This window comes from Zalophus californianus, chromosome 4, assembly GCF_009762305.2.
Source record: "Zalophus californianus isolate mZalCal1 chromosome 4, mZalCal1.pri.v2, whole genome shotgun sequence".
NCBI classification, from domain to species: domain Eukaryota; kingdom Metazoa; phylum Chordata; class Mammalia; order Carnivora; family Otariidae; genus Zalophus; species Zalophus californianus.
In genome coordinates, this window is record NC_045598.1 from 5640647 (window position 1) to 5666215 (window position 25569).

Sequence of the window (25569 nt, forward strand, 5' to 3'; positions counted from 1 at the left end):
GAATGTCACAAATTACTGACCTGAGAACAGTGAGCATTTGTAAACTCTCCCAAGTTAACCAGGGTTTTTTACTAGCAGCCCCTAGCTCTGAATAAGCTCCCTGGAATTTTAGAGGGATCTACAGGAAGGGAACCAGCGAAGTAGATAATTTGAATTTTTGTGCCCTTGGGGCGGCCAGAAAAGGTAGTTCCAGAATGGCTGACAGTGAAAGAGCATTTCTGAGAGGAACCTTTATCAGAGCTCAGGTGTTGTCGGGAAGGGTTTTTTCCTGACAGTGTTTGGGGCAGGGGCCGCAGGACAGCCTTATCTAAACCTAGGGCCCTTTCTGGCTAGGTCAAGAATGACTGGCTTTAGGCACATTGATAACAGGCGGGAGCCTCCACCCTCTCTCCAGCTGCAGCTTTTTTTGTGCTAAATGCACCTGCTGCCCTCCTTCTAGGGGGAGAGGGGGAGGCAAACAAAACCTGGAAACATTTGGAAAGTACCTGGAGTTGGAGTTTAGGGGTGCGGCCCTTCCGGGGACTGGTTGACCCCTCCTTAGGCCCGGGGTAACCGAAGGTCAAAGTTAGAGGGATTTTGGCCCCCACTTTGTCCACTTAACCTTAGGGACACTAGCCACAGCTTCGGGAGCTCCCTCGGTCTGCCCAGGTCGCCCGGATGGTTATGGAGGAGAGTGGGTCCAGAAATCAAGCTCTAGCCCGGAGCTCGGTCCTCCCGAGAAAGGAGAACATGCCCTGGCGGGACACAGCCCAGCGCTGGGCAGGAGGCGGCCAGGCTCCATTCCTGGGGCCTGTCCAGGGAAGTGACGGCCAGACTGCTCTTCGGAAGGGGAAGTCAGTGACTGTCTTTCGGTGTGATTTAAGATATTAATGTGAAAGGCTCTGATTGGGCCCCCAGGGGCTGAATAGTAGTAGGACAGCTTGTTGAGCACCCACTGTGTACTGAGCACTGAGCTAGGTGACTCATTTCTTTCACACTCTACACAAGAGGGATCATAGTGCACGTCACCCCATTCTGCCCCCCGTTCGGGCCCTGATTTCCGTCGTAGAGAAGACGTGTACAGAGAGATTCGCGTGCTGCCCCATTCAACCCAATCTTCAATGCTGGCAGCCTTACAACGTGGCTGGAGTTGCCATCCATTGCAAAAAGGAGAAAAACCTCGTCTCTTTAGAGGTTGAGAACTTGTCTGTCCCGTGCTATACGGGACAGCCAGAAGGATCGAAGGCCACAATAAAAGGGAAGTACCTTTTCCTAAACTGTGAAACATGAAATGTGAAGTAGTATTTTTAGTGTGGCCAAACTGTCTCATCTTAGAGTCTGGTTATATGTTCTCTATTCTAGGGTGTTGGTTCCCTAAGGAATGAGGAGAACATTAAATTTTCCTGCAGAATAATCTCAGCTTTTTTTTTTTAAGGAAATTCCCTATCTTTGCCCTTAGTTAGGGGACCTTCCTTAGTCACACCTGCCCGCAGAGTCATCAGCAGTGAGGTGTGCAGGAAGGGGCTATAGGAAATCCTGTTTGCATCTGGCTGGGACACATTGTGTTTGCTCCGAGAGTGGGGTCCTTCTGGACCTGGCCCTTGGCCCTGTCCCAGCTCTGGCCTGAGTCCCCAGGCCTGGGGGCTCCCATGGGGCCTGGAGGAAGGCTTCGCCTGCTCACCATTTCCACCATCACTATCATCTTCATCACCACCATCCTCTGCTTCCTGCAACCCGAAGGGGCTGTTCCAGGTTCCAGCTGCAATGATTGTCAAACCAGATGAGGTCTCCCCACCGGGCCTCATGGCTCTGCTGCTTTCTTTTGCTTTTTCAGTTCTGTGTGTGACCATGTCGTCTCTTTTTATTTTATTTTATTTTTAAGATTTTATTTATTTATTTGACAGAGACACAGCGAGAGCAGGAACACAAGCAGGGGGAGTGGGAGAGGGAGAAGCAGGCTTCCCGCGGAGCAGGGAGCCCGATGCGGGGCTCGATCCCAGGACCCCGGGACCATGACCTGAGCCAAAGGCAGATGCCCAACTGACTAAGCCACCCAGGCGCCCAAGGACCTTCTCTTTTTAAAAAGTGTTCTGTTTTTGAGTTCAGCCTGCTCTTGGAAATTTTTACTTGGCTTAAAAATAACATGAGAGGGGCACCTGGCTGGCTCAGTCAGTGGAGCATGCGACTTTTGATCTTGGGGTCGTGAGTTTGAGTCCTATGTTGGGGGTAGAGATTACTTTAAAAAAAATACAGGGGCGCCTGGGTGGCTCAGTCGTTAAGCGTCTGCCTTCGGCTCAGGTCATGATCCCGGGGTCCTGGGATCGAGCCCTGTGTCAGGCTCCCCGCTCGGCAGGAAGCCTGCTTCTCCCTCTGCCTCTGCCCCTGCTTGTGTTCCCTCTCTCGCTGTCTCTCTGTCAAAATAAATAAATAAAATCTTTAAAAAATAGTAATAATAAAATAAAATACAAATAAAGTCTTAAAAAAAAACAAACATTCGAATGAAAAGTTCATTGTCTTAAAAAACAAAGGCAAGAACAAAACTAGGTAATGTAGCAGCCGTCCACAGATGCAGCCCTTGGGTTGGGGACGATAGACTCTGGGGAGCTACCTTGCAAGAGAGCAACCAGGATCAGGGCGCTGGGCCTTGCTGGATCCACATCTCTGTTTCAGTATTTAAAAAAAAAAAAAAAAGCCATAAAAAGTATGCTTGGCTGAGGTTTCTTCTTTCAAAGGGAGAATAATTTCACCAAGTTTACTGAAGAGAAAGTGGTGCTTTGTTTTCACAACCAGATGGAATGTTGCCAGTGTCAGTCCTGAGTTCCTGTGTTCGGAGGAGCTGTCCTTCCAGCCCGGCCATTGGGTGGAGGCCTTGGGCTCTGCCTGCCCCGAGCCTCGGGGGCCCCAACATGGTGTGGTGTGTGGTCAGTTTCACAAAAAGCCCAATTCTCTCCATTCCCGTTGCTGAATGACCGGCCCGGGGGATGGGGGGGTGTAAGGTGCCAGCCCTGTGAAGATGACTTAACCAGGTGAGAGGCAGGTAGAAGACAGTACGTAAGCTGATAGCCGCGCCTTAGAGCCTGAGACCGTCCCTTCGGATTCGTTTTACACTGTGAATCAATGCAGGAATAAAACGTGCACGTTCACCAGCAAGAATGAGATCACCTTCTTTTCTAATACTTGGTTATGCGTCTTGGTCCCTTATCCGAGAATGACAGCCACTCGGCGTACTCAGGGCAGAGCAAATTATCTCTGGATTGTGGATAATACTATGTCATTATTCCATGAGGCATCTAGCTCAGTGCCACCTGAGTCTTAAGACACTTTTTAAAAAGTTTAATTATACAATGGATACGTCAATACCTGCTCATTGGAAAAGACTCAGATGATACATGAATACACAAAGCAGGACTCAGAAGTGTGCCTTCCTGCCCTTGCTCGCCCCAGCCTTATCCCAAAGTCCTGCTTTGGGGTTTCTCTTCCAGGCTAGTTTCTATGAACTTCCCAATGTCTAACAATACACATCCACACCCACACACATTCTAATAGGTTGCACATACCCATAGATACGCACATTAGAGTTTTAAAAATTATTCTGGAGTAAATAAAATAGGATCCTATTGTGTGCATTGTTTTGCAGATTCGATTTTTTTAAAAAACTTAAAATGTCTTAGAGATCTGCCCATACCAGGTCTACCTTGTCTATGTGACAGTTGCACAGCACAGATGTATTGTAACCAATCCTCTACTGATGGATTTTTTTCCTCCAATTTTTAAAAATGTGGTAAAATACACATAGCATAAAATTTGTCATCTTAACCATTTTTTAAATAATTTTTTAAACACCAAAGGAAGTTTTACACCTTGTTTTTCCTTTTCCCTTTTTATTTAAAAAAGGATTTTATTTTTTTAAGTAATCTCTACACCCAACATGGGGCTTAAACCTACAACCCCAAGGTTAAGAGTTGCATGTTCTACCGACTGAGCCAGCCAGGCGCCCCTCATCTTAGTCATTTAAAACTGTACAGTCGAGGGGCGCCTGGGTGGCTCAGTTGGTTGGGCGACTGCCTTCGGCTCAGGTCATGAGCCTGGAGTCCGGGATCGAGTCCCGCATCGGGCTCCCTGCTCAGCAGGGAGTCTGCTTCTCCCTCTGACCCTCCCCCCTCTCATGCTCTCTGTCTCTCATTCTCTCTCTCAAATAAATAAAATCTTTAAAAAAAATAAATAAAACTATACAGTTGAGTAGCATTAAGCACATTCATATTGTGCAAAATTCCATCTCCAGAACTTTTCTCATCTTGCCACACTGAAACTCTGTCCCCATTAAACATGAACTCCCCATTCCCTCTCTCTCCCAGCCCCTGGCAACCATCATTCTGAATGGTTGAATGAATTTTTTTTAAAGATTTTATTTATTTATTTGAGAGAGAGAATAAGAGATAGAGAGCACGAGAGGGAAGAGGGTCAGAGGGAGAAGCAGACTCCCTGCTGAGCAGGGAGCCCGATGTGGGACTCGATCCCGGGACTCCAGGATCATGACCTGAACCGAAGGCAGTTGCTCAACGAACTGAGCCACCCAGGCGCCCTGTTTCTATGAATTTGACTATTCTTGGTACCTCACAGGAGTGGAATCATATAGTATTTGTCTTTTTGTGACTGCCTTATGTCATTTAGCTCAATGTCCTCAAGGTTCATCCATGTTGTAGCACGTGTCAGAATTTCCTTCTTTTTTAAGGTTGAGTAAGATTCCATTGTGTGGACAGACTGTGTTTTGTTCATCCATGCATCTGTCGATGGACAGGCTGCTTCCACATTTTAGCTACTGTGAATAATGCTGCTGTGAACATGGGTGTACCTATATCTCTTGGAGAGGTTGCTTTCAATTCTTTTGGGTACACACCCAGAAGTGGACTTGCTGGATCACATGGTAATTCCATTTCTAATTTTTTGAGAAGCCACTAAGTTGTTTTCCACAGTGGCTGCACCATTTTACATTTCCACCAACAGTGCCCAAGGGTTCCACTGTCTCTGCATCCTCCCCAACACGTATTCTTTTCTTCTTTTAGAAAAAATGATAGTAGCCATCGTAATGTGTGTGAGGTGATAGCTCACTGTGGTTTTGATTTACACTCCCCTAATGATTAGTGATGTTGAGCGCCTTTTCATGTGCTTCTTGGACATCTGTATGTCTGCTTTGGAGAAATGTCTGTTTAGGCTCTTGCCCATTTTTGAATCAGGTTCTTTAGTGTTTTTGTTGGTGATATTAAAGGATTTTTAAGGTTTTTTTTTTTTTTACAGTTATTCAATATTTAAGAAAACATTTTAGGGGATATACATCTTTGTGCAGGTGTGAACTCTAAAAATTAGAGTTTTTTAGATCAAAAAGCAGGCACACTAATTTTGATAGATATGGCCAAGTTGTTCTCCAGTTTGCCTGCTTCCCCCTGTCCTCAACAATGCTTGTTATTATCCACCCTTTTTTTCTAAATTTTTAATTCCAATATATTAACATACAGTGTTACATTACTTCCAGGTGCAAATATAGTAAGTCAACAACTCTGTACATTACTCAGTGCTCATCATGACAAGTGTAATTTTTAATCCCCTTTACATATTTCCCCCCTCCCCCCACCAGCCTCCCCTCTGGTGACCATCAGTTTGTTCTCCATAGTTGAGTGTGTTTTTTGGTTTATCTCTTTTTTTCTTTATTGGTTTGTTTTCTTTTTTTTTTTTTAATTAAGTAGGCTCCATGCCCAACACAGGGCTTGAACTCACAGCCCCAAGATTGAGAGTCACATGGTCTATTGACTAAGCCAGCCAGGTGCCTCTGTTTGTTTTGTTTCTTAAATTCCTCATATCAGTGAAACCATATGGTATTTGTCTTTCTCTGATTGACTTACTTCACTTAGCATCATACCCTCTAGATCCATCCATGTTGTCGCAAATGGCAAGATTTCATTCTCTTTTAAGGCTGAGTAATATTCCATTGTGTATACATGCCACCTCTTCTTTATCCATTCATCTGTTGATGGGCACGTAGGTTGCTTCCATATCCATCTTTTTATTTAAAAATATTCTTTGTGAAATAGCTTACATACAAAGAGTGGATGAAAATGCAGGTGTCATGGGGATACCTGGGTGGCTCAGTCAGTTGGGCTTGATTTTGGCTCAGGTCATGATCTCAGGGTCTTGGGATCAAGCCCTGCACTGGGCTCTGCTTTGGGCATGGAGCCTGCTTGGGATTCTCTCTCTCTCCCCCTCTCCCCCACCAATCCCGCCACCGCGCGCACATGCTCTTTCTCTCTAAAAAAAATTAAAATTGAAAATTAAAAATAATAAAAAAGGAAAATGCAGATGTACAGTTTTAAATGAATGGTTGTTTACTTACCACCCAAATTAAGAAAAGGAACTTTACCAGTGTTTTACTGGATGATTCTTCCCAGTCATAACCCACCACCTAAGACCCAAAGGTAACCACTTTCATGAATTCACTGCATGAATATCCCACAATTTGTTCATTGTACATTGATGAACATTTGGGTCACTTCCAGTGCTGTGCACATGTCTCCTGATATCCACGTGCAGGAGCTTTTCCAGGGCACACACTTTGCTGTGGACTGCTCATGCTTTATTGTAGGACTGACAGGGGTTCTTAACTGCTTATGTTTCATGGACCCCTTTTGCACACTAGTGAAACCATTGGACACTTTCTTAGAATAACATTTAAAAATATATAAAATAGAATACATAGGATTACAAAGAAAACCAATTATATTGGAATATAGTTTTCAAAATATTAAGAAAATAAATTCATGATAAAATATATGTCCTCCTACCATTAAATGGTAATATTTAGTCATCAGTCTCATACCCACCTTGATTTTTTTTTTTCTAAGTAGGCTCCACACCTAGCAGGGAGCCCAGTGCAGGGCTTGAACTCACAACCCTGAGATCAAGACCTGAGCTGAGATTAAGAGTCAGACACTTAACCAACTGAGCCACTCAGGCGCCCCATATATACCCTAATTTTGAAGTTGTGATGAACATAAATGATATTTTGAGATATCAGCAACAAGTTTAATGTGATAGTGTGATTATCTATATTCTTTTGGTGGAAGTCATAGGCATGACTAATACTACTTTGGTTTGATTGCTAATAGAAGAAAATACCAAGGGCGCCTGGGTGGCTCAGTTGGTTAAGCGACTGCCTTCGGCTCAGGTCATGATCCTGGAGTCCCGGGATCGAGTCCCGCATCGGGCTCCCTGCTCAGCAGGGAGTCTGCTTCTCCCTCTGACCCTCCCCCTCTCACGTGCTCTCTCTCTCTCATTCTCTCTCTCAAATAAATAAATAAAATCTTTAAAAAAAAAGAAGAAGAAAATACCAAGTTTCAGTTAGAAATTAGCAAAAATACATAGTTTTTCTTTTTTTTCCTCATTGAAGTTTACAGAGCCCCAAGTTCCATCTGTCTACCCCAGGTTAAGAATCCCCACAGAAAGAAATGCTAACCCATCTCCCACATGGTTATGGTGCTTTATACTTTGAGCATGGCAAATGATTCCTGTCTCACTTCCTGACAGCACTAGCTATGGTCAAGCTTTCAAATTAGTGCCAATATGGTGGGTGTGAAACAATATCTCCTTGAGACTTTAATCTGCATTTTCCTGATTATTCATGAAGCATCTTTCCATGTGTTTTTTTCCTTCTCTGTAATGACTGTCTTTTGCTCATTTTTGTGTTGGGTTTTTGGTTTTTTTCTTTCTTATTTGTAGGAATTCTCTCTATGAGAAGAAATGGGGGAGAAATGGGTGAAGTGTGTTTTTGCTTTTGTTTAAATAAATAATAAAGAGGGCGCCTGGGTGGCTCAGTTCGTTAAGCAACTGCCTTCGGCTCAGGTCATGATCCTGGAGTCCCGGGATCGAGTCCCACATCGGGCTCCCTGCTCGGCGGGGAGTCTGCTTCTCCCTCTGACCCTCTTCCCTCTCGTGCTCTCTAGCTCTCATTCTCTCTCTCTCAAATAAATAAATAAAATCTTTAAAATAAATAAATAAATAAATAATAAAGAAAAAAACCAAACAAAAAAAAAAACCCTATTATTTATATATGTTGCAAATATCTTCTTCCAGATTTTGGCTTGCCCTTTTTATTTATGGTATCCGTGATAAAATGGAAATTCTTAATTTTAATATAGTAGAATCTATCAATTTTTGTCTTTATAGTTTGTGCTAAATTCTTTTCTATTTCAAGATCACGAATGGGGTGGCTGGGTGATGGACACTGGGGAGGGTATGTGTTGTGGCGAGCGCTGCGTACTGTGTAAGACTGACGAATCACAGACCTGTACCCCTGAAACAAATAATACATTACATTATATGTTAATAATAATAAAAAAAAGATCATGAAGGCTTCCACTTTTATTGTTTTCTAAATTATTTACAGGTTTGTATTTCACATGTCAGTCTTCAGTCTACCTGGAATTAATTTTGTGTATGTTGAGGTAGGGATCTGATTTCATTATTTTCCCACGTGGTTAATTAGTTGTCCCAGCACCAATTGGTGAATCCATTTATTCCCCACTAATCTGCAGTTCCAGTTCTGTCTGAAAGCAAACTTCCATAAGTGCTTTGTTTCTGGGCTCTATCCTGTTTCAACAATCTATTGTTCGTTGCCGGCATCAATACCCCACAGCCAAATTTCTTTACCTGGTGGAGGCAGGTCTCTCATTTTCTTCAGGCGTACCCTGGCTATTGGCAGCCTCAGCTCTTCCAGAGAAATGTTAGAATCGGCTTTGCCAAATCTCACAAAAAATAACCTGTGGAATTCTTAATGGGATTGCATTGAATTTGTGGAGCAATTTCTGGAAAGTTGACATCTTTCTGTTACTGAGTCTTATCCAAGAATGTAATCTGCTTTCCATTCATTTAGGTCTTCTTTAACATCTAATGTCTTTTCAACAAAATTTTGTTAATTTCTCCAGCAAAGGCTTGCACATTTTTTGTTAGATTTATTATTAGTTCTTCCTTCCTTCCCACCTTTCAGTTCTTTTTTTATTTCTGATATTATAAAGAACTTTTAAAAATTGTTTTCTGATTGTTACTGGTATATAGAAATGCAGATATGTACTTTTATATATTGATCGTGTATCCAGCCTTTACAAATTCTCTTATTCTAATATAATGTAGCCATAAATTATTTTTAAAATTTTCATATATCTATTCATATCATCAGCAAAGAATGACAATCTATTTCTCTCTTTCCAATCCTTAAATGTTTTATTTATTTTTCTTGCCATTCTATCCTGGTTAGGATCTTCAGTGCAATGCTAAATTCAAGTGATCAAAATGGGCAACATATGTCGCATTGGATTTTAAAGGGAATTAAATGTAACATTTGTTGTAGAGTTGTTGTCATTTTTGGTATATACTTGTATTCCATCTTTATTGTTGTTGTTACAAAATACTATGATTTTAGCGGTTTAACAACACAAATATATTATTTTACAGTTCTGGAGGGTAGACATCTGACAGGGTATCACTGGGCAAAAATCAAGGTGTGGACAGCGTTGTGCTTCCTTCTGGAGACACTAGAGAAGTACCCGCTTCCTTGACTTCTCCAGCTTCTAGAGGCACCCACATTCCTTGGTTGTGGCTCCGCCCTCCAACTTCAAAGTCAGGGATGTTGCATCAATGATCCTTCCATAGCCACATCTCCCTCTGACCGACAGCAGCCAGAAAAGGTGCTCCACATTAAAGGATTCATGTGGGGCGCCTGGGTGGCTCAGTTGGTTAAGCGACTGCCTTTGGCTCAGGTCATGATCCTGGAGTCCTGGGATCGAGTCCCGCATTGGGCTCCCTGCTCGGCGGGGAGTCTGCTTCTCCCTCTGACCCTCTTCCCTCTCGTGCTCTCTATCTCTCATTCTCTCTCTCTCGAATAAATAAATAAAATCTTAAAAAAAAAAAAAAAGGGTTCATGTGGTCAGACTGGACCACCTGGATAATCCAAGATAATCTCCCATTTCAAGGTCCTGAACCCTAATCATGTCTTCAGAGTCCTTTTTGCCATGAACGGTAATATATAGGTTTTGGAGATAAGAATGGGACATCTTTAGGGGGGCGGGTTGCAGGGGGCATTATTCCAACCCATGTAGGCTGGCTGGGTCTGAGGACCCAGAGGGAGGCCCACAAAGACCAGCCAAGAGAGTCCCTGGCCTTGCACAGGATGGAAATCAAATGTGAGCCGAGACAAAGTGAGAGCAGAGTTTACTGAAGACAGAAAGGGTGTGTGGATAAGGACAGAGCATCCGGGAGATTGGGAAAGGAAAGGAGAGTGAGTGAGTCTTATCTTTGCTCGGGCTTTGGGGTTTTTATTGAGGATTGTAATCTGGTGATGTGTTTTCTCCACCACCCAGGAACTGGTTAAAACAAAGGTGTTTAGGTGTTCTCCATAAGTCACTTATGCCCTGGAGCCAGGGGTCTTGGTGAGCCAGTGGTCTAGAAAACGCTCATGACAACACCTCCCAGTCACTCCTTGGATATTACCTATTGTGCTGGAAGCCTGCAAAGAATTGTTAAGTCCTTGACCTCCAAAAAGAGGACATACATTAACTGTTCTATAAGGCCTGTGTAAGGTGGGGGCAGATCCTAGCAAGAACAGAAGCAGGAAAAGGAGCAAAAAAAGCATTTTCATGGGGTCCCTTTAGTTTCCCCATCTCACGACTACCATAATATTATTTATTAGGTTAGGGAAATGCACTTACATTCTTTGATTGCTAAGTTTTTGTCATAAGTAGATGTTGAAATTTATTAAATGACTGTCCTAAGTTTCTCAGTTAAGATCATATGGTTTTTCTTCTTTAATCCGTTAATGTGATGAATTATGTTAGTACATTTTCTAGTGAACTACTCTTACATGCCTGAGATAAACCAACTTGGTTTATAATGTTTTATCTTTTTTATATGTTACTAAATTCTGTTAGGCAAGTATTTAGGATTTTTGCATCTCATGAGGAAGGTTGAACTGGTATTTTCCTTTCTTGTATGATTTTTGTGTCAAGGTTATGCTAAAGTCATACCTTGAGTGGGAGGAGTCCTTCTTTTCTACAGAAACATTTGTGAATGATTAAAATTATATATGTACATAATTTTAATCATTCATAGATATATGCATGTTTATTTATTTGAATATTTAATGCAATTTGCCTCTGAAGCCATCTGGGTCTGGTGTTTTCTTTGTGGTAAGATTTTTGTTTTAATTGAGCTAAAATTCATAGAACATAAAATTATCCACTTTAAAGCATACAATTCAGTGGCATTTAGAAATTCATAGTGTTGTGCAACCGTCACCTCTACCCAATTCCAAAACATTTCAGCGTTCCCTAAGGAGACTGTCCGCATTAGCAGTCTCTCCTTCCCCTTCCCTGGGGCCTGGTAATCTCTCCTCCACATTCTGTCTCTATGGATTTACCTATGCTGGATATTTGACATAAATGGGATTATGCTGTGTGTGACCTTTTGAGTCTGGCTTCTTTCACTTAGCAGAATGTTTCAAGGTTCGTCAACATTGCAGCATGTGTCAGAATTTCATTTTTAAGCTTGAATGATATCCTGTTGTATGGATCTACCATATTTTGTTCATCTATTCATCCATTGCTAGTCATTTGGGTTGTTTCCACCTTCTGGCAGTTGTGAATAGTGCTGCTGTGAATATTCATGTACAACCATTTGTTTTGAGTACCTATTTTCACTTCTTTTGTATGCACACCTAAGGGGAATTGCTGGGTTCTATGGTAATTCTCTGTTTAACTTTTTGGGACACCACCATTCAAATTCTTTTCAAGTAGCTTTGGCAGAACATGTACTAAAATTGGAACGATACAGAGAAGATGAGCAGGGCCCCTGCACAAGGATGACACATAAATTCCTGAAGCATTCCATATTAAAAAAAAAATTCTTTTCAGGTAACAGGATTATTCAGGTTCTTTATTTCTTCCTGAGATGGTTTCAGTAATTGTGTTTTTTCCAGGAAGGTACCTACTACTTTATCTAAGTTTTCAAATGTATTGGTGTAAATGTTGATATTAGCTTTAATAATACTTTTTTTTTTTTTTTTTAAGAGGGATAGAGGGGTCGGGAGGGGCAGAGGAAAAGGAGAGAGAGAGTCTTAAGCAGGCTCCTTGCCCAGCATGGATGGAGCCCAATGCGGGGCTTGATCTCAGGACCCTGAGATCATGACCTGAGCCCAAGTCAAGAGTTGGAAGCTTAACTGACTGAGCCACCCAGGCACCCCGATAATACTCTCTATTTTATGTTTTCCTGGCTTTTCAGAAATTTCTACTCTTATTCTTTCCTTTCCAAACTTTTTAAATTCTGAACTGAGTGCTTGGTTCATTTATTTTGAGATTTTCTTCTTTTCCAACATACATATCAAAGATTAAACATTGTTTCTATATACTGATGTCAGTTTGTGTCAGCGTTCAGTTCTGATTACTTCCAAGTGTATGCATTTTTTCCAGTTTATCTTTCTATATTTTGTCACTGATTTCTAACTTAATTGTAGTGTGGTCAGAGAGACTGGTCTGTATGGTACCAATCCTGTAAAATATGTGAAACCTAACAGTTGGTCAACTTTTGTAAATATTTCATGTGTGACTGAAAAGAATGGGTCTTCTCACATCCATCAGAATGGCTAAAATGAAGAGGGAGAATACTACCAACCACTGATGAGCTGTGGGTCAACTAGAACATTCACATACTGCTGGTGGGAATGTAAATTGCTACAACCATTTGGAAACCTTTTGGGCAATGTCTGCAAAGGCTAAACATAAGCTAAACATACCCAACAGAAATACATACACATGATCATCAGAAGACATCTACAAGAATGTTCATCCTGGGACACCCAACTGGCTCAGTTGGTAGAGCACATGGCTCTTGATTTCGGGGTCATGAGTTCAAGCCCCACATTGGGTGTAGAGATTACTAAAAGAAAAATAATAATAAAGGTTAAAAAAAATGTGCATCCTAGCACCATTTGTGCTACTTGCGAAGAGGCAACAATCTAAATGTCCATCAACAGAAGAATGGAGGGCACCTGTGTGGCTCAGTTGGTTAAGCGTCTGCCTTCAGCTCAGGTTGTGATCTCAGGGTCCTGGGATTGAGTCCCACATTGGGTTCCCTGCTCAGCAGGGAGTCTGCTTCTCCCTCTACCCATCCCCCCCCTGCTCGTGATCTCTCTCTCTCTCTCTCTCGGATAAATAAATAAAATCTTAAAAAAAACAAACCCAGAATAATGGATAAATGTGGTTTATTCATACAATGAAATAAGAATGAAAAAGATATTTCTACACACATAAATCTCACAAACATAATATTGAGCAAAAGAGACACAAAAGAGTACTACTGTATGATGTCATTTGTAATAAGTAAATATGGGCAAAATTAGTCATTTAAGCATTTGAAGTCAGGTTGGTGGTTTCCTGTAGCATGGACTGTGACTGTGGGTGGTGTAGTGGCAAGAAAAAGGGTTTGAGGGTGTCATAAAGTTCTATTTCCTGATCTAATCCAAGTCCTGGGTCTGTAGTGTGTCAACTTCATGAGAATTCATTAGGTCATATATTTTTGATTCACATACTCTTCTTTATATATGTTATTGTTCAATAAAAAAGTTCAGTTAATGGTCACCTGGTGGCTCAGTTGGTTAAGCACCTGACTTGATTTCACTTCAGGTCATGATCTTGGGGTCCTGGGATGGAGACTTAAGACAGGCTCCTCACTCAATGGGGAGTCTGCTTGAGGATTCTTTCTCCCTCTCCCCTCCTCCTACTTGTGCGCACGCGTGCGCGCTCTCTCTCTCTTCTCTCTCAAATAAATAAATCTTTAAAAAAAATTTCAGTTAAAAAAAAGAATGTGTATTCTTTAATTGCTGGGCACAATAGTTATATATTCATTAAATCAAGCTTGTTAGGGGTGTCTGGCTGGCTCAGTTGGTGGAGGCTGTGACCCTTGATCTCCAGGTTGTGGGTTCGAGTCCCACGTTGGGTGTAGAGATTACTTAAAAATAAAATCTTAAAAAAAAAATTTCTTTAAATCAAGCTTGTTAATTGTTCTGGTCAAATCTCTATCCTTACTTATTTCTTACACAATTGATCTGTCAAGTGCTAAGAAAAGTTATACTAAACTTTCCCACCATAACAGTGGATGTGTCAGTCTCTTCTCATAGATCTGTAAATATTTGCTTTATATATTTTGAGGCTATATTATTGGGTGCTCACAAGTTTAGAATCATTATCTTTTCCTGGTGAATTGCAAATTTTTGTCATTATGTAGTCCTCTTTATTGTGGGTAAAAATTTTTGCTTTTTATCTATTTTGTCTGATGTTTGATAGCTGTTCCAGCTTTCTCTTGGCTACTGTTTTCCAATTTATCTTTATCTATAGTTTCAATTTTTTTAGTGTCCTTATGTTTTGGAAGCATGTCTTGTGAACAGCATGTAGAGGAATTTTTTTTTAAAAATCTGGTTCAACAATGTTTTCTTTTAACTATTATCTTTCTTCTGACGTTGATTATTGTAGTTGAGAAGTTAGTCATCTACTTGTTATTCCTTTGTAGGTGATTTGTTTCATCCCCTTGCTCTTGCTGCCTCCAAAACTTTTGCTTTTCTTTGGTATCTTCGAGTCTCACTGCAAATCTATCATTTGTGGATCTACTTTCCTTCTTCCTTCTCTCCCTCTCTCCCTTCCTTCTTTTAACCTGTTGGGATTTATTAGATTTTTAAATTTGAGCCTTGTCCAGAATTTGAACAAATCTGGCTAATTCTTATCCATTATATTTTCAAATATTACTTCTTTCTCATTCCCTTTGGCCTCTTCTTCCAGACAACATAACTTACCAACTTTTGTTCTTATATTTTGTCTCAAACTCTCTTTCATGTTTTCCTTCCTTTTGTGCTTTGGTACTGCATTCTCTGTAATATTTTTCAAATCCATCAGGTAGTTCATTAATTCTTCATCTGTGTCCAGTCTGGTGGCTGGAGCATCCACTGAACTATTCGTTGTAATTATTACATATAAAGTTTATTTTTAAATGATTTATTTTATTCTTTTTCAAATCTATTTGTTCTATGTACCTATTTATTTGTTTAAACATACCAAACACATGTATTTTATGTTCTGTATCTAATAAAATCAGAAGTCTTTGTAATTGTGTCTGCTGTCTGTGGTTTCTGCTGTTCTTCTTTATGGTGCTTTGTTTCCTTGTGTATCTTGTGATTTTTGCTTAGGAAGTGTTCATTTCCCTGTATTTCATTTTTTATTCAGTAGGAATTCTTTGAGGTTTAGACTGAGGTTGAGTTCTTCCAGAGAGGGTTTGCATATGCTTCTGAAAGTCACCTGAGGGCCCTATTATCCCAAGATGATGGGTGGTGTGTGTGTGTGTGTGTGTGTGTGTGTGTGTGTGTGTGTGTGGTGTGTTGCATGTGCGTACACTTGGTATCAGTTTTGGAGTTCAGTGCAGAAAATAGAAACGACTCAGTGTATTTTATGCAGAAAGGAGTTTAAAACAGGAAATTAAGTGCTTATAAAATCCCTGTAAAATGGAGGAGTCAGAATCAGGAGGCCTCCCTGGAACTGTTGAGTTGAAGACCATATCACCATAGTTTTAATTCAGACATAAGGAAACTAAGATTAGGAAGCCACTAGGGCTACTGAAGCTATTACCATAACAACCATATCTACCCACAAAGCTGCTGATAAAACCCTGAAATGCTGAGTCTGGCCACTGCCACAACTATCTTTCACACTTGTCTCCATGACCTTAATTATGAGCTTAAAGACAGCCTCTGCGTCAACTTCATCTGCCAAATCTCACACAGGTCTATGTAATTGGCCAAACCTAATTCACATCTACAACTTAGCTGCAAAAGAGCATCAGAAATGAAGTTTTTACTTTCTAGCCTCTCTGATGCAGGAGTTGGTAATGTGTACTGAGTCCTATTGATCATATTTAGCATAGAACCACCAGATAGCTTCTCACTGCTCTGTAACAGCTCCGTTCTTCTTAGCCTTGGGTCAATATTTGCCTAGTGTACCTTTTCCATCCCCTTATTTTGAACCTTTGGGAGACACTGTTCATTGGCTACTGAGCACTAATTTTGAATTCTCTTCTCTCTTGTATACTTTTACTATATAGGGTGGGAGTGACTATCTTCTCTCGCCAGGTGACAACTGTTTTGATTAATGAAACACAAGCAGAAGTCTGTTGAGAATTCTGGGAAGGTTTTTGTTTTTCCTGAAAAAGGAAACAATGTGACTAGTATTGCTTCTTTTGTTTTCCTGCCTTCACTGTGAATATAATGGCTGGAGCCTTGGCAGCCTTTCTGTGACCATGAAGGAAAGATCAAGAGAAATGATGAGACACTATCTCTACACTACTGAACAAAGACCAGCAGCCACATACTCCCAGACTTCTACAAGAAAAATAAACCCACTTTGTCAGCTATTGTTAGGTGGTGTTTCTGTTATTTGTACTCAAAAGTAGTTCTAACCAACACATAACTTTCTTTTTATGTGTGTCTTCTGTAAATAACATATAGATTTTGTTGTTGTTGTTAACTAAATCTGAAAATCTCTGTATTTTAAAATAGGGATTTAATTCATTCTTTTTTTGTGATTGCTGATATGTTTTGACTTATTCCTGAAAATTTATTTCGCTTACTTTTTTACCATGACTCTTTCTAAAAGATTTTATATTTAGGTAATCTCTACACCCAATGTGGGGTTTGAACTCACAACATTGAGATCAAGAGTTGCATGCTCTACTGACTGAGCCAGCCAGGTGCCCCTACTATGATTTTTTTAATGTTAAATTTCCCCCTTTTTCTTTCCATTTGTTGGATTCATCATTTTTTTAAAGTTTTCATTTTCTCTTTCTTCAAAAGATTTAGAAGTTGTACATCTAATTTCTAATATCCCAACAGAGACAAATTTCTGATCGTTTTTTCTTTTTGTGTGCTGTAGGTTGAATACTTTCTACTCATCTGTCTTTATGTTCATGTTCTGATTTTTTTCTTTTATCCAATCTGCTATCAATCCTCTAAAACAAAACAAAACAAAATTTTTGATATAGCATTTTCAGGTCTAAGATTTCTATATGGTTCTTTGTTATATTTTCTATATTACTTCTTAAAATTCCCTATATCTTCACCCATTTTATCCACTTCTCCTGTGAAATCTTTATATTTATGATAATTATTTTGGCATCTTTGTTAATTCAGCATCAGGTTATCTGTGGGTCTGCTTCTATTGACTGATTCTTCCTCTTGATTATGAGATGCATCCTCCTGCTTCTTTTCATGTCTTATAAATTTTTATCATATACTGAACATCACAGATGGTATAGTACAGAACAATGGTTTCTGTCACCTTCCTCTGAAAAGTGATAAATTTTGTTTTAGAAGGCAAATAAATTACCAGCTGATAACCTTGATTCTGTGGTGGTTTGGTTATAGGCTTTGTTAGGTTGTTTATTTCAGTTTTGCCCTCAGTCTGGGATGTGGCCCTCACTTCTAAAATGTGGCCTTTCTGGGTTTTAGAAGAAAGCCAATGGGTTTACCAAGCACCTTGAACTTGGCTGTACTTGATATCCAAACTCTGTCTCCACAGTTGGACAGCTGCTGAAATTCCTACTCAGTTCCTTTGGCCTTTTGGTTGCTGCTTTCCACCGGATCCCTTGGAGACGTGACCTGCACATGCAGTCCAGGATTCAGCCAAGACTTTGGGGGATGTTTGTACACAGATCTGGGGGCTTCCTCCTTTCCAGGATCTGCCCTCCCTCAATTCCCGTCTACTCTGCCAGGGAACCCTGAACTCTAACTTCTGTCTTTTCAGCCCAGTAAAACTGCCACTTTCAGTTTGAATTCTATTTCTTGTATGCTGAGAGAATTAAGGAACTGTCTTAGGGGAAAGATCATTACACATGGATCTGCACTAGTTTGTTTCCTTACTTTCCAGGGCACTGGTTGCTCTCCACCTCCTTCATATAGTCGTTTTAAAAAATATTTTATCCTGACTTTATAATTGTCATAGGCAGCATGGTTAATCTTTTTTTTTTTTTTTAAAGATTTTATTTATTTGACAGAGAGAGACAGTGAGAGAGGGAACACAAGCAGGGGGAGTGGGAGAGGGAGAAGCAGGCTTCCTGCCGAGCAGAGAGCCCGATGCGGGGCTCGATCCCAGGACCCTGGGATCATGACCTGAGCCAAAGGCAGACACTTAACGACTGAGCCACCCAGGCGCCCCGGCAGCATGGTTAATCTGACCCAAGTTTTTATGCTACTACCTGAAGTGAAACTTAGCCTCTAAATTTCTTATGTACATTTAATAGTATTCAATAATATCCAGAATTAATCAATTGTATCCTCTCCTCCCAAAGACCAGAATCTTTGTCTGTTTTCAGTTTCCTCCTCATTCTCTTCCTCCTGGGATTAACCTGGGATCTTAGTTCTCCATTATTATTAATTCTTTAGTTATGCATAAAAAATTATTTAAACTTTTCTGTAAGTTATAATGGCTTTTCTGCTCACCATTGCCCATTAGATACATCTTCCTCCTCTTTAGGTTCTTTTTGTTTTGCTGTGTTGCAATCCTTGAGAAATTCTTTCAGAAAGCCAATCTGAGAATGACAGACTTTCTGAGGTTTGTATGTCCAAAATATTTCATTCTGACCTTTCACTTGAATGCTAATTTGGCCGAGTACAAGACTGTGGGTTCAGAATCACTGTTTCTTAGAACCTTGGTAATATGGCTCCATTTTCTTCCAGCATCCTGTGTTGCTGGGGCTTATAGAATTCTTGCTCCTTTGTGGGTAACTTCCTGCTTGTTTTTCCCTTTGAAAGATAGTCCCGCCCCCTCCCCCCCCCCCCCCCCCCCCCCCGCCACCGCCCATCCTTGGTATTCTGCAGTTTTGGGAAATGTGTCTGCGTGTGTTTCTTATTTTCTTTCAAAAGATTTTATTTATTTGATGCAGGGGGAGGGGCAGAGGGAGAAGCAGACTCCCCACTGAGCAGGGAACCTGAATGGGGCTCAATCCCAAGGTCATAACCTGAGCCAAAAGCAGCTGTTTAACTTACTGAGGCATTCAGATGCCCCTGAGTATGTCTTATTTTCAAGTAAATTACTTGGTATGAGAGGGTCCTTTCTGTATGAAATGTCTTCAGATCTGGAAAATTTTTTCCTATTATTATTTTTAAAATTTTTAATTGGTGTATGGTTGACATATAACATTATATCAGTTTCAGGTGTACAACATAGTGATCTGACAATTATATACATTACAATATACATGTTTTAAGTATTTCTTTTATGCTACTTTCTATTCTTGTCTTCTCAGATACTAAATGCCTCTTAACTTTTCCTCCTATTTTCTGTCCCTTGGCTCTTTTTCACAATAGGCTGTTTTTGTGGATGTAATAATCTGTCTAATCTCTGAGGATTATTTTAACATCCGTTTGCCTCGTGAAATGTTTGCATGGGTGCTGGTCTCTGTTAATGACTTGTGTTCTTTTCTTGACGTTAATTTTCTTCAACTGCTTGGTGATTTTTTATTTTATGCTCGTGTTTGTGTTTGAAAATCCCCACTCTCGTGCCTGTGGATCCAGGGTCTGACTACACGGGCTTGGAAATGGAAGGGCCATGCTTCCAGACAGAGTGTGTAGTTGGGATGGGCCTCAACATTTCTTGCTACCGGGGGCCTTGCTGTGTCGCTCTACCAGTGCCCCAGCTTGTAGGCACACACTCACTGACAAAGCTTCACACAAGGGGAGAGCGGAAGAAGCTGGCTGGCAGATACTCTGGAAGGAGTTCCTCAGATAATCACCCTGACGCCCGCCCCAGGGCTCCTTCCTGTTCTGCATCCATAAAGGCAGAGTTTTCTCAGAATTCTTGGAGGGGCCGTCATAGAAGTCATATCCTATGACTATTTTAGTCTTTCTTTTCCTTTGATCATGTTTCTCCATCATATCACATCTGTCTGCTCTGTATCTTTCCTGAATTCCTGAAACAGTCTGGTATGCCAATAGAAAGTTTTGTGCTTTACTTACAGATTGATCCTTGATTTCAGGAGATTTCAGGAGATGCTGAGCAGGGCGGCAGGAGGCCCCCATGTGTTAGGCTATCTACGGACTCTCCATTAACTCTATTACAGGGCAGCGGTGCCCGGGTGGCTCAGTCGTTGGGCGTCTGCCTTCGGCTCGGGTCATGGTCCCGGGCTCCTGGGATCGGGCCCCCCCCGCGTCGGGCTCCCTGCTCCGCGGGAGGCCCGCTTCTCCCTCTCCCACTCCCCCTACTTGTGTTCCCTCTCTCGCTGTCTCTCTCTCTGTCAAATAAATAAAAAAATCTTTAAAAAAAAAACAAACAACTCTATTACAGGGCATTCCTGGCTGTGAGCTATAAAATAGGATGCTGCTCTGAATAATTAGTGCAGCTTATCTCAGTTGAGGTTCAAACTTAAAGGAAAGAGACCTGCCAACAACAGGATTTGTAACCAGAAAAGGAGTTGAAAATATACCCTTAAGATTTGGCTACCAAATTTTAGAAGAAAACCTTTCAGGGAATTTCCCACCCAGACCCAGTAATGGAGAAGTAAGGTGATAAATAATCCCAGAAAAACATAAGTGGACTTCTAAGTCAGCCACAGCTGTGTGAGTATACACTGGTGTATAAATAACATGGCCGAGTTTTATGTGCAACTCAGGGTGTGGCACTTAGGTATGATTCAGAAAGAATAATATGAGTTTGTATAGATGGAAATGGGCATTTGGGTGGGGATTAAGCGAGGACAGAATTATAATGCATGCCGGCGGGTGGTAACACTTCTTTTTGCCTATACCAAGGCTGTTCAGAGAAAACTCTGTACCCAGAAAACTTTTTGTAATTAATGCATATATAGACTCCTTAGGAATATGATTTAAGAAAAAAAACGACATGGATAGAAGTTGTCTACGGACTCATAGAGAAGGCTTTGGAGAGAAACATTTCAAATAAGCATTTCAGTTGGGTAAATCAATTTCTTTATGAGATCCTTATCAATGACCAGATGACAAATGGCAATCTATTTATTGCTGTTAAAAATGTGTGGATCCTTGCAAAAGGAACAATTGGACTGATTCAGCATCCACGGAGCTTGGAAGAAAAAAAATGTGTCTTCAAAAACAAAAAACAAAAACAGATTTCTGGCCGCAGTCCTCAAAATCCTCCTACACAGCTGATTAACGACAGGATCAACAACTGTTGTGTTACACACTCCCACAGCACGCGGCTTTCCTCTTCGAGCCACTGCCGGGCCCCGATGACGGTGACTTTCTCACTTGGCTCAGGACAGGTGTGTTTCCTTTCAAGACAGGTCTCTTGGTTCTAAGGCTGATCCTGATGAGGTCACAAAACCCGCACACTTGGTGTGCCCAGCACAGCGCCCGGCAGGTGACAAGTTTCTGATAACTGGGGGCTGTGAATACTGTTAAGGACCGCTGCAGGTTAGATCACCCCAAATTCCGTGACACGAGACACCCCGTGGGCCAGAGCTACATTGTGTGGAGCAAACCACGTGGCCTGGGGACCCGACGCTGGGCTCTCTTGCACACCGATTCTGCTGCGGTGCCAAGTAGCTGTCCCAAGACAGGGGCCAGGAGGAAGGTTGAAGATGGAACAGCTAAAAAGGTAGATGGGAAGATAAAACTGTGGCAATGTTTTGGGAAGAAGAAACTGCCTGGTTAAATGAACTCTTGTTGTCTTTGGAATGCGGTTATTATAATTTGTATTGAAATGACGCACGGGGCTCCGAGGTGCCTCCCCCACCTGGCTGCGCAGGCAGTGAGAACCCGGCCCGCGCTATCTTCACAGTTCTGGGATCATGTGAGCCCGGCCACCTGGGCTCCTGCAAGCCCCAGACGTGTAATTAGAGGCTCCTGGGCTGGGACGATGTGCAGACAAGTCTTATCATGCGTCTGGGCTGCTGTGGGTGCGCGAGTTCCCTCTGCAGCTTGGAGCTGGTGAGCCGGCGCCTGTGCCTCCCTGAGCCACGGAACTGTCCAAGCTTCTGCTCAGCTGAGAACTTTGATGGGTCCCTAAACAGAAACAGTGTAGACAAGGACGCTGGTTCATGCAAGCACACTAGGGCGGCCGGCAATCGGGCACACACAGAATATAGCTTCCCGTGAGCCGTGGCGCCTTAGGCTGCTCCGGGCTCAGGCCAGAAAGACAGACTCATCCAGCCTTACACAAGAGGGGAGGGTACAAAAGTCATGCTGTCCTGGGGGGAGGCACTGGGCTCAACTCTCATGACTGTAAAAAGGAAGAAATATGCACGAAGCAGGTGATTAAGACATTTGACATGGATCCAAAGTTACTTCCCAGGACTGAAGTGGCTGCCTTTCTCCATAAGGGCACAAAGTCAAGTTGCGGGACATAGAAACACTCCCAAAGACTGGTCCCCTGGTTACAACAAATTGCCTCCTCCCCCGGGGCCTTTTTACTTGGTGTGTGTGTTGGGGGGGGGGTGGGGAGCAGATTTATGCGTGGTCATGGATGCTGTGCTAGTGAACTTGCTACAGGTTGACCTGCAGAGGGTTCCTGGCAGTTTTTGGGAATCACAGGGTGAGGGCTGCCCGCACTGGGGAGGCACACTTAAGCCCAACAGCCTGATAGCAGCTCTCTTTCTAGCAGGTGAAACTAGGACCCGGAAGAGTCCTTTCCGACCGGCCCCAGCTCCCTCCCCAGCCTTAAACCCCCTCTGCTGCCAGTGGGCAGTGGACATTGAGGGACAGTTTACAGGGCTGCTCTGATGGGAAGGGTTTCTTCAGATACGAAAAGTCGGACACACCAAGTATGTTTGCCACTCTGAGTTCTGGGTAGCTTACATGAAAGCTGAGCTGAGCTTGTTTAAACACGCTCCGCTGACAGATTCTCTGCGGCTTAGGCAGAGAGGTTCTTGAAGTGCGATACATTCAAGGGAAAAGCAAGCTTGAAAATTCACACCCTCCAATTGCTTTAGACATGCCTACATCTTGTTATTTCACTCAGTCACAAGGAATAAAAGGCAAGGCTCACCAAGTTCAGGCACATTCGGACCTTCTTCCCTGTTCTCCTCACCTCTCCCCTCTCTGCTTTCCCCCAAATAAGACCCCAGAACTTCTCTTAAAAGGTGTGTGATTCGCATGTGTCAGGGAGAAGGACCAGAACATTTGTCAAATGGTCTAGTCTGCAAAGACAACTTGTCTCTGTACTGTAGTTTGCCCCAGACTTTTTTCTAAAGACAAGGATACCTCAAAGTTTTAGTACCGGCTTACAAATTCAGTTCACCTCTTGCTTTGTTACACATTTCAAAGTTGTGGCACCTCAAGGCTCTGGGAAACCATTCACGGATCCTCCAGGTTTGAAGAAGTAGCTTTACTAGAGCTCATGCAAATTAATCTTGCAGAAAATCTTGGCCGATCAAAGTTAACACACATCAGCTTTATCTCAGTTACCATTAGCATAATGTATAAATATTTACACGGCAATGTATTCTTAAAGCTTTATTAGCTTTTTACAAAACGCCTAACAGAATGCCAGAATTAATTTCTAAGTTAATTTTAAAAAGTGGGACCCAAGTCCATTTTGATAGGAACTCTTTCTAAACAAAATACCACATACGAGTATTGTGACAATGTCCATTTCCTGGTTTTGATAAGGGGCTATAATTTTGTAAGATGTTATCTTTGGGGGAATCTGGGTAATGGGTCCAGGGCATCTTTCTGTGCAAGTCTGAAATTTTTTGTGAGTCTATAATTACTACAAAATAAAAAACCAAAACAAGAAGGTATGAGATACCCATGCTAGGAGCTCATTTTTAAGAGAAAGTCTCCATGTACCTCAAAACTACAGATTAGGTGATGAAATTAAGAACTACAGTAGAGAATAACTTAATATACATTTTGTACTTGAGCCAATAGACGGAGGGATGCAGTTCTCTTTTCTCCAACTATGAAATGCTCTGGAAGAATCTGTTGGCCTCTTTTTTTGGAACAGGGCCCCTAGCAGCGACTAGACACCCTCTTAAGGAGAGTTCTTTTCATTACATAGTTAAGATATCCCTAGAGACCTGGAGAGAAATGAGCAACATACAAACAAACACGTGGCATTTAAAAAAGATAGGCAACACGTGATCGATTATTACAGCCTGGGAAGACTTCCCATTTAATATTATCTGCGTTTCGAGTTGACTGACAAATGAGTCCTCTTGACCTTAGCATGTGCTCTCTGCCAGGAGACAGTCCCTAATAATAAATCCCTGCGGTTTGTGTGGTATTGGGCCTGCTGGGGCCTGGTCTCATGTTGAGGGGACAGCAGGCTCGAGGAAGCTTGCATTGGTTGGGAGAGGTTGACCGGAGCCCCCATTTCCTGACTTTAGGACAGTACTTTGTCACTAGATAGTACCTGCCTAATCGCAGTGCATCTAGTGGCAGCTAACCGCTGATTCTCCCTGCTGCTGGTCTCAGCAACAGCTGAGAGTGTGGGCCTGGGCAGGCCTGGGCCGGGAGAACTCTCCAGAGTTCCACTGGCTCTGGCTGCAGGTGCGGGTTGAGGATTGGGCTGGTGCTCTAGACGGCGTTTTAGTTGCGTGGCGTTCACACCACGGTGAGGTGCATTTGGTTGGCCACGAAAAGATAGGGAAAAAGCGTATTCTTGCAAAATCAAGGAAAAATGCAAAGATTCAGAGGGAAGCAAATGTGGAGCTAATTAAAGATGGGTTTGGGGTGCCTGGGGGGTTCAGTCCGTTAAGTGGCCGACTCTTGATTTCGGCTCAGGTCACGATCTGGGGGTTGTGAGATTGAGCCCCACCTGGGGCTCTGTGCTCAGCAGGGAGTCTGCTTGAGATTCTCTCTCCCTCTGCCTCTGCCCCTCCTCTCTCCAAGCACGCTTTCTAAAATAAAAGAAATCTTAAAAAAACAACAACAACAAACCCAAGAAAGCAAAAAAGATGGTCTTGACCAAAATACAAGGAAAGGCAGTGGAAGGGGGAAAGAAGAGGCAAAAAATGAGATGCAGGTAAGGATCGGTGGGGGCGCTCCATTCACATGTCCGGGACCACCCTGGGCCCCTGGGAGGCTGGTGGAGCTCACGCAGGGGCTGAGGGTGGGAATGGGGGGCGGGGGCGCCAGAGCTACGCACCCCTGGGCTCGTCCCACCCAAGGTCTCCAAGCTGCCGCTTCTACCTAGAAGGATCGCTCAAAGCCAGTTTTCTCCGTCTCTGGTCCTGACATCTTCCCTGTCCCCTTGTGTCTCCGGGTCCCGAGGCCTGCCGTCCCGACGCCCCCGCATTCGCCCTGGCTTCTCTTCAAGCTGTTCGCCATGCAACAGCCACTGTGATCTTTTTAAGACAATCAGATCCTGCTGCTCCCCCACCGAGACCTTTGAGTGGCCCCTACCTTGCCCAGCGTCCATCCTCCTGCTGCCACAACTTCTGGCTTCTGGAAGACGTCAGCCTTTTCTTTCCAGCCTCAGGGGCTCACGTGTAACTTGGTCAGTCTGCCTTTCCTACTCAATCCGCCTCCTTCAGCTTTGAGTC

At 42.5% G+C, this 25569-nt stretch overlaps 1 non-coding gene across 1 annotated transcript; it reads left to right on the forward strand.

Moving 5' to 3' along the window:
* Nucleotides 1-11809: 11809 nt before the first annotated feature.
* LOC113917192 lies at nt 11810-11913 on the forward strand. Its single transcript, XR_003518158.1, has one exon. It is a non-coding gene; the product is annotated as a U6 spliceosomal RNA (small nuclear RNA).
* Nucleotides 11914-25569: the final 13656 nt, after the last annotated feature.